Raw genomic sequence first — 7,665 nt, forward strand, 5'->3', positions numbered from 1 at the left:
TTTTTGTTGTTGTTTGGTTGGTTTGTGTGTGTGTGTGTGTGTGTGTGTGTGTGTGTGTTTCATGGGGGATGTACACAAAAACACACAGGAATATATACTAATTTAAACAACCAAGGGGCACATTCTGCAAGCCTGCCTCCTGGCCGCCAGCACTCAATCCCTCTCTTTCCATAAGTCTAGGGTCCTCAGCTGCTCCCTCGCTCCATGTCCTCATCTCTGCCTCCATCTCTGGTGTCACTGCTTCTCTGTATAAGGTCCCACATTCTGCTTGTGCTCTTCTCCCTTGACAGTCCTAGAATCCTCTGTTTCTGGAATGTGAGATTGTTACAAAACTTCTACCTTTACAGTTGTGACGGTCATAATTAGTCATGATAATGCTTATTCACTATTGAATCATAAGAATCTTATGCCCATCAGTTTTCACCAGAGCCGTCTAGACAAAATGAAAACTATTCAGTGGGGACTCTACCTTCCCCTGCACACTCTTAAACTAAACTCCTTCTTGAAACCTTGAAAGCCAGTCACTTCATGCTTTATCGCCCCCTCATTTTAAGTATCCAGTGTCTAAGTTGCCTGTCCCTATGTGCCCTGTACACAGAGGGGAAGGGATAGGATTGATACTTGATGTGAAGACTCTTGGGGGCTGTCTTTTTAATTACGATGTTGTTAAGTGCCATTGAGTCGGTTCTGACTAATAGTGACCCTACACGAAGTTTCCAAGGAATGGCGGGTGAGTCTAAACCACTGACTTTGTGGTTCAAACCAACCTTATGGTCCAGTGCTGTATCCCACAGTGCCACACTAGGACTCCTCATATGTTAGCTACTATGTTGTTGTTAAAGTGACGTAGAGTCAGTTTCCAACTCATAGTGACTCTGTATAGGGTTTCTGAGGAGCAACTGGTGAGCTTGAACTGCTAGCCTTGGAGTTCAAACTGACCTTGCAGTCCAAGTGCATTAATCTTTGTGGTTGTTTTTGCTGAGTGCTATGGAGTAGTTTCCAACCCGTAGCAGCTCTGTATAGGGTTTCTGAGAAACAGCTGATGGGTTGGGTTTGAACTGCCAACCTTGTGGTTCAAACTGACCTTGCAGCCTAACGCATTAGCCTGTAGCACCACACCAGGGCTCTTAATAAGCTATGCTAGCACCTAATAAAGTGACATTCAAAGCCAGGCATCTCATAAGTATTCCTTAATGATTGTGATGTATAAATGCTGAGGGGCATTTCCAGAACTGCTCTGTGGGTCGTAGATGATTGCTTGACCTGCCTACATATTTAACCAACTTGTGGATCAGTTGGTTACATATTGGGCTGCTAACCACAAAGTTGGTGGTTCAAACCCACCAGCCACTCCATGGGAGAAAGCTGAGTCTGTCTGCTCCTATAAAGATTGACTGTCTCAGAAACCATCAGGGGAGCAGCTCTGCGCTGTCCTAGTGGTCACTATGAGTTGGAATCAACTCGATGGCGGTGGGTGGGTGGGGAAAGCACTGGTTTATTCACTAAGTGAATGGGACAGGTTGACTTCCCCAGGTGCTCATACTTAGCTGCCACATCTAATCCTGGGACTGGGACAACATAAGCTGCAAGGCCCTGCAGGTATGCACCGAGCAAGGTGTTCGCTCTCCTTGTATATGAAAAAAGAAATAAAATGAAAGCTTTCTCTTTTTGTTTTTTAAATTCACAAATGACTGCATTTAACTAAGGCAGTAAATGTGTAAGGGAAGCAAGAAAATGGGTGATGATGGTGAGAAAAGGGAACAAGTAGGCAGGGGAAGGGGAGGTGGGTCCCACATCTAAAATTGAAACTGTGACTAAGGCTATCACACCTCTTAGCCGCCTCTGTGCATTTGGTTTCTTAGGGGAACATGGTTGTTTTTCCTGAACACCCCCTTTGTTTGCTCAACGGCCTAAGTATTCCAACAGAACCAGCTCTCAGGGGCTGGCAGTGAAGGGTTGGCATGCCCTGTTTCTAGAGACACACACACAGGAGCCCTGGTGGTGCACTGACTGAGTGCTTGACTGTTAACTGAAAGGTCAGGGGCTCGAACCCATCAAGTGTTCTGCAGAAGAAAGATGTCGCAGTCTCTTCTGTAAGCTTTACAGCCTAGGAAGCCTTATGGGGCAGTTCTACCTTGTCCTGTAGGATAACTGTGTGTTGGAAACGGCCTGACTGCAAACAACAGCAGTGTAGACCCACAAGGTTGTGCCTGCAGTGGGACCTTTTCTTTCCAGAGACTTCTGGGGAAATGATGTTTCTGAATGAGTAATATCCTGTCCTACTGCGCTGGACTAAGGAGCTTTGGTAGCATAGCGGTTACCAGTCGGGCTGCTAACCTGAGGGTCAACAGTTTGAAACTACCAGCTGTTCCGCAGGAGAAAGATGAGGCTTTCTGCTTCCATAAGGATTTACAGCCTCAGAAACTCTGTACAGGGTCGCTATGAGTCGGAATCGACTCCACAGCACAAACAACGACAACAACTGCGCTGGACTGCAAAGTCAGTTTGAGCCACAAGGTTGGTGGTTCAAGCTCACCAGCCTCTCCTTGGAAACCCTATACAGGGTCGCTGTGGGTCAGAACTGACTTGATGGCACTTTAACACCAACAGTTGGCAGCCATTAAGGCAGTAACAAAGAGGAGGAGGGAGGCTGTGGCCCTCCTAACTGGGCACATCTGAGTGGGTTAACTGTCTTTTCTTTTTTAAACAACTCTTGTTGTTTGTGTTGTGTCACCAGCTCGATTTTGCCTTGCAGCAGCTCCATATGACAGTTGTGCCATAGGGCTTGTTAGTCTGGTGGGTTCAGACTGCTGGTCTTTCAGTTAGCCGCCAAACGCTCAACCATTGTACCACGAGGTCCCCTTTTTCCAGAACTGCAGAGGCCTGAACTTTAAAGCCTAAATGATCTATTCTGGTTTGCTTCCTTATGTCTCATCCCTTAATCCTTAGCATAGAAGCTTAAGGTGATTTGCCTGTAAATACACTGCCATTGACTCCTACAGTCAGAGAGCCCAGGCCTGCTTGAAGGATCCTTCCATCTGCAGCACTGGATGACCAGTTGGGGGATTAACAAGTGGACTGCACACACAAGGAGGACTCTCCCTTTCCAGACCTCAGTGTTCCAGAGCCTGTACTCCCCAGATGAGCCAGAGAAGGGAGATCCCACAGAAACCTGGAGGGGGTGTGGCCGCGGCCCCCTTCTTTCGGCTAGGAGGAATGACTGCCAAATTGCTGAACCTGCCACTTGAAAGCGGGACTCCAAAAGGAAGGAGCAGCACAAACTGAATTGGAATCTTTGGGAGTGAGAGAAGACGACATTGTCGCAAGGCTTAGATTAGACAAAGACAAAGGGAAGACAGAACTAGTCTTGGGATGGTGTCCAGTTCACCCATTCACATGCATCATACCTAGCATTCATTTCATTATGTGTGTGTTTCATTATGTGTAATATAGGAACCAAGGCCCTACCTCCCGGGCTGCTCAGAGGATCCTGTGAGCTGTTGTTGATGTTATTGTCACTGTAAAATGAACCCATCTTTTGGGATTGGTAATTACTGTCTCACCGTCTTTCCTTAGTCATCATTGCTGGGTCTATTGACCAGTCCCTGACTACCTGCCACCTAATGATCTGGCCTTCATGTCCCCTCCCTGCTTCTCTCCTAGTGTCATTGCTGAAGGTGACTCCTTTCGCTCCACATTGAGCTTCAGCTTTCTAACCATGGCTCTGTGCCCACAGCCGCTTTGATATTCCTCATTCATGCAGTTGTCATACCTGTATGTGCTCAGTGCTAAGGGCAAGCTGACCTTTCCACATCACGGTGACTTAAGCTGCATCTGAGCAGTGTGCCACTGAAGCCGCCTCACCTCCCATCCACTCAGTTCATTCTTTTCCATTCTCTGAAGTTAAGAGACCAACCCACAGAAGTATCTGGAATTCTGGTGTAAAACAGATGAGGTGGTAATCCTGACTGCCATTTACTAACCTAGCCTGTGTGTGTCCTCATCTGTAAAATGTAATATTGCCTACCATGTTGGAATCATTAGGAATTTTAAATCAGCTAACATGTTCTAAACATCTAGAACAGTACCTGTCACATAAGTAGGTACTAAATATTAATCTGTTCCTCCCTGAAAATTTCCTTAATTCATTGGAACCAAATAGGAATTCACATGTTCTCTGAACGTCACTCATGCCCATTAGTGGTGCACCATGGTTTGTGTTTGATGATAATCTAGACTCTTCTCCTCCCAAGATACTGCTCTGTGAATTGTCCCATGAGTTTGTTTGTGCCTTACCTCTTGGGATTTCTAATGTACAGGCTTATTGTTGAGACAGCTAGCCAGCCAGGAGTTAAATCACCTGTGACCTGTGTGGGAATTGAACCCATGAGCCAATCAAATGAATGTCTTTGAGGACGGAAAAACTAAACCCATTGCCATGAAGTCAGTTCTAAATACATGAAACTCTAGGGTTTCAGAGTATAATTGCACCCCATAGGCTCTTTGATGACTGATCTTCTGGAAGTAGATCACCAAACCTTCCTTTCAGTTAGGAGTTGAGTGCAAAGAATGTGTGCTAGACCTGCCGTAAATACGGGCATCAGCACACCCCCACTTACAGTTGCTTTTGTTTGTTTTTAAGCATACTAGTGCACTTTCTTTTTTCATCTTTCAAGTATCTTGTTATGGTTTGTGTAAGAGTTTACAAAGCACATTAGTTTTCCACTCCACTAATTTATGTTAGTTGCAGTCCTTCAGTGTAACAGTGCTTCTCCCATGTCCTCCCTGGCTTCCCCCTTTCCATTCATCCATCTTTCCTGTCCTTTCCTGTCGTCTTGGTTTGGGGGCACATGCTGTCCTGTTGGTTTCATGTGCTTGACTTGAGGAGCACATTCTGAGCACGGTGCTCACAGATGTTATTGTACACTTTATAGGTCTGTCTGTTGTTTGACTTGAAAGGCAATCTCGGTGGCAGGTAGATCCAGGTTTGAAGGGCATCTGAGGGCCATAGTCTTGGGGATTCCACCAGTGTCCACCAAAACAGTAAGTTTGGTGTTTTTGAGTTTGAATATTGTTCTGTATTTTTCTCCTACTCTGTTCAGAGCCTTCTTTTGTGATCCTGATCCGAGTGGTTGGTCACGGTGCTGTTCAGAGCCTTCTTTTGTGATCCTGATCCGAGTGGTTGGTCATGGTGCTGTTCAGAGCCTTCTTTTGTGATCCTGATCCGAGTGGTTGGTCATGGTGCTGTTCAGAGCCTTCTTTTGTGATCCTGATCTGAGTGGTTGGTCATGGTGCTGTTCAGAGCCTTCTTTTGTGATCCTGATCCGAGTGGTTGGTCACGGTGCTGGGCACCATCTGGTTTTTCCTGTCTCAGGTTATTGGAGGTTGTGGTGTATGTGGTCCATTATTATTTGGATTAATTGTTTCCTTCAGTCTTTGGTTTTCTTCACTCGTCTTTGCTCCAGACAGGAAGAGACCAGGTGTTGTATCTTAGATAGCTTTTCACAAGCTTTTAAGACCTCAGTCATTACTCAGCAAAGTAGTATGTAGAACATTGTTTTTATGGACTACGTTATACCAGTTGACCTAGATGTTCCCTGAGACTGTAACCCTAAGCCCTCAAGTCCAGTAACTGAGTCCCTCAAGGTGTTTGGGTATGGCTGAGAAGTTCACCTAACTTTGCCCCCTGTCTGTTCTACTGTATACCTGGATCATTTTCATTGATTTTTAGAGGAGTTCTGGGAGGTGGGCAGATCCTCTTTCCACAGAAGAAAACAATAAGACACAGAAAGCAGTCATAATACGTTTCACACCAGTAGCAATTGGTAGAACCAGGGACTAGAACATAACCCTAACCAGGACTTCTGTGTAATTTTAATGAGAGTCGAAACCTTGGCTTGTTCAGATGAGTGAAGGTTGTGAGCTCTAGCATAGATTCTTCTAGCTCTAGGGTATACTTTGTATCCTTTGTTAATGAACTGTTCATTAGTTTATTGGTTCAGTGACTAAATACTGAGAGTGTACCATGTCAGATTCTATAGGCACTGAGGATACCACCAGGAACTGGAGGCCAGACCCCTTACCATGCCCTGATGGAGCTTAAATTCTAATGGTAGGAAATAGACAATCAACACATAATTAGAATATAGAGCATGGCTGTAAAGAATGTCAGACAGTGATGAGTGCTCGGCAGACAGAAAGATAGGTTGGGGGTGGGAACACGGTGGTTTTCTCCTGATTCTTTGTGCTGTTGTTGCATCCATGTGATAAACTCTCTTGCTGATCCAGCACACCCCCTTACAGGTTCCTGCATTTCAAGGCTTCTGAGCTAGGTTTAGGGATGTAAGTGTAGGGATGTCTGCTGGCCCAAGGCTGCCCTCCAATAGTTTGGCTACCCTGCAGTACTATTGGTGGCTGGGGAGGGACCTGGTGGGACTGGTTTTTCTTAGACTGTGGTACTGTGGTATAAAGCACTGTCTGAATTATAAGGTCGACAGTTCAAGTTCACCAGCCACTCCTGGAAAACCCTATATAGGGTTGCTGTGAGTCGAAACTGACTGGGTGGCGCTTCGCATAACATCACATAACAGTTCTTAAATGGAGAGCTCCCCCTGCTGTTAGAATCTGGAACAGGCTCCAAGCAGAACCTCTAAGACGCTACAGTTTTCCCTAATTGTATGATTTTACCAAAAAAAAAAAATTTTTTTTTCCTTAATAAATACTGTTGGGACGTTTCTTTTGGTACTGCTGTTGCTGAGGCCCAGCCCACTATGGAGGAGAGGAAGCACAGAGCCCAGACAGGATAGGGTCCTATCTGAGCTCTTACTACTTTTAGCGGCTCCTTAGCCCTACATGCATGACCACAGCTATCAGCCCAGAGAAATTATCTCTTAGCACAGTTTCACAGCTGCTCAGAGTTGGAGGGCAACAGAAGTGAAACTGACCACAGTCTTGCCAATTTCTCTCTTATTGCTACTGTTCCCTACTGAAGTGAGTCAGGCCTTCCCCCTCATCCTCCAGCTCCAAATTGCCCTTTATCCTCATAGCCAAAGTCTGAAAAGAAGGAGACAGGCCCTGTATTTGCAGAACAGCATTTCTGGGGGTCCTCGGCTATTTGCTGGCATTGAGAGTGTGGTCTGGGTGGCTCTGACAAAGGCTGCAAGCTGCAAGGAGCTTGTCTTGTCAGCAGCTGGTTGTGCATGCTCACCAGGGTCAACTGTATCATGGCTGTGTGGTTCTTCCAGACCTTCCAGATGAAATTCAAGTTAATTTTAGCTGAGAGAGGAAGGAAACGGTACCTGAAGGGCAGTCTTTTGGGTTTTACTGCACCGTGGGAAGAGTGTTGGCCCCTTTATGATTCATGGTGAGGTTTGAGAAGGAAGATGCCCCAGACCTGCTCCTCCTCCAGCATCCAGCAGGTGTACTCTTGGAGGTTGAGGATGAGGCTGAGGGCTGTGCCCCAGACAGTCCAGGAATGGTCCAGGGTGTGGTTTCAAGTTGTAGTCCTAACTGCTTCACGGTGTCCAAGCATAGGCTGTGACTCTTCCCAGACTGTATTAATGGACCAGTGATCACAGAAAAGACGTGCTTACTCATTTCCTCCCTTCACTGCTGCTGATACTAATTTGTTGTTGTTAGGTGCCATTGAGTTGGTACCAACCCATA

At 46.0% G+C, this 7,665-nt stretch overlaps 1 protein-coding gene across 1 annotated transcript in view; it reads left to right on the plus strand.

Annotated features, from left to right (window-relative positions):
• Positions 1 to 7,665, plus strand: part of MKL1 (megakaryoblastic leukemia (translocation) 1) — a 219,272-nt gene that overhangs the window by 195,603 nt on the left and 16,004 nt on the right. The window lies entirely within an intron of this gene.

This window comes from Chrysochloris asiatica, unplaced genomic scaffold (assembly GCF_000296735.1).
Source record: "Chrysochloris asiatica unplaced genomic scaffold, ChrAsi1.0 scaffold00076, whole genome shotgun sequence".
NCBI lineage: Eukaryota > Metazoa > Chordata > Mammalia > Afrosoricida > Chrysochloridae > Chrysochloris > Chrysochloris asiatica.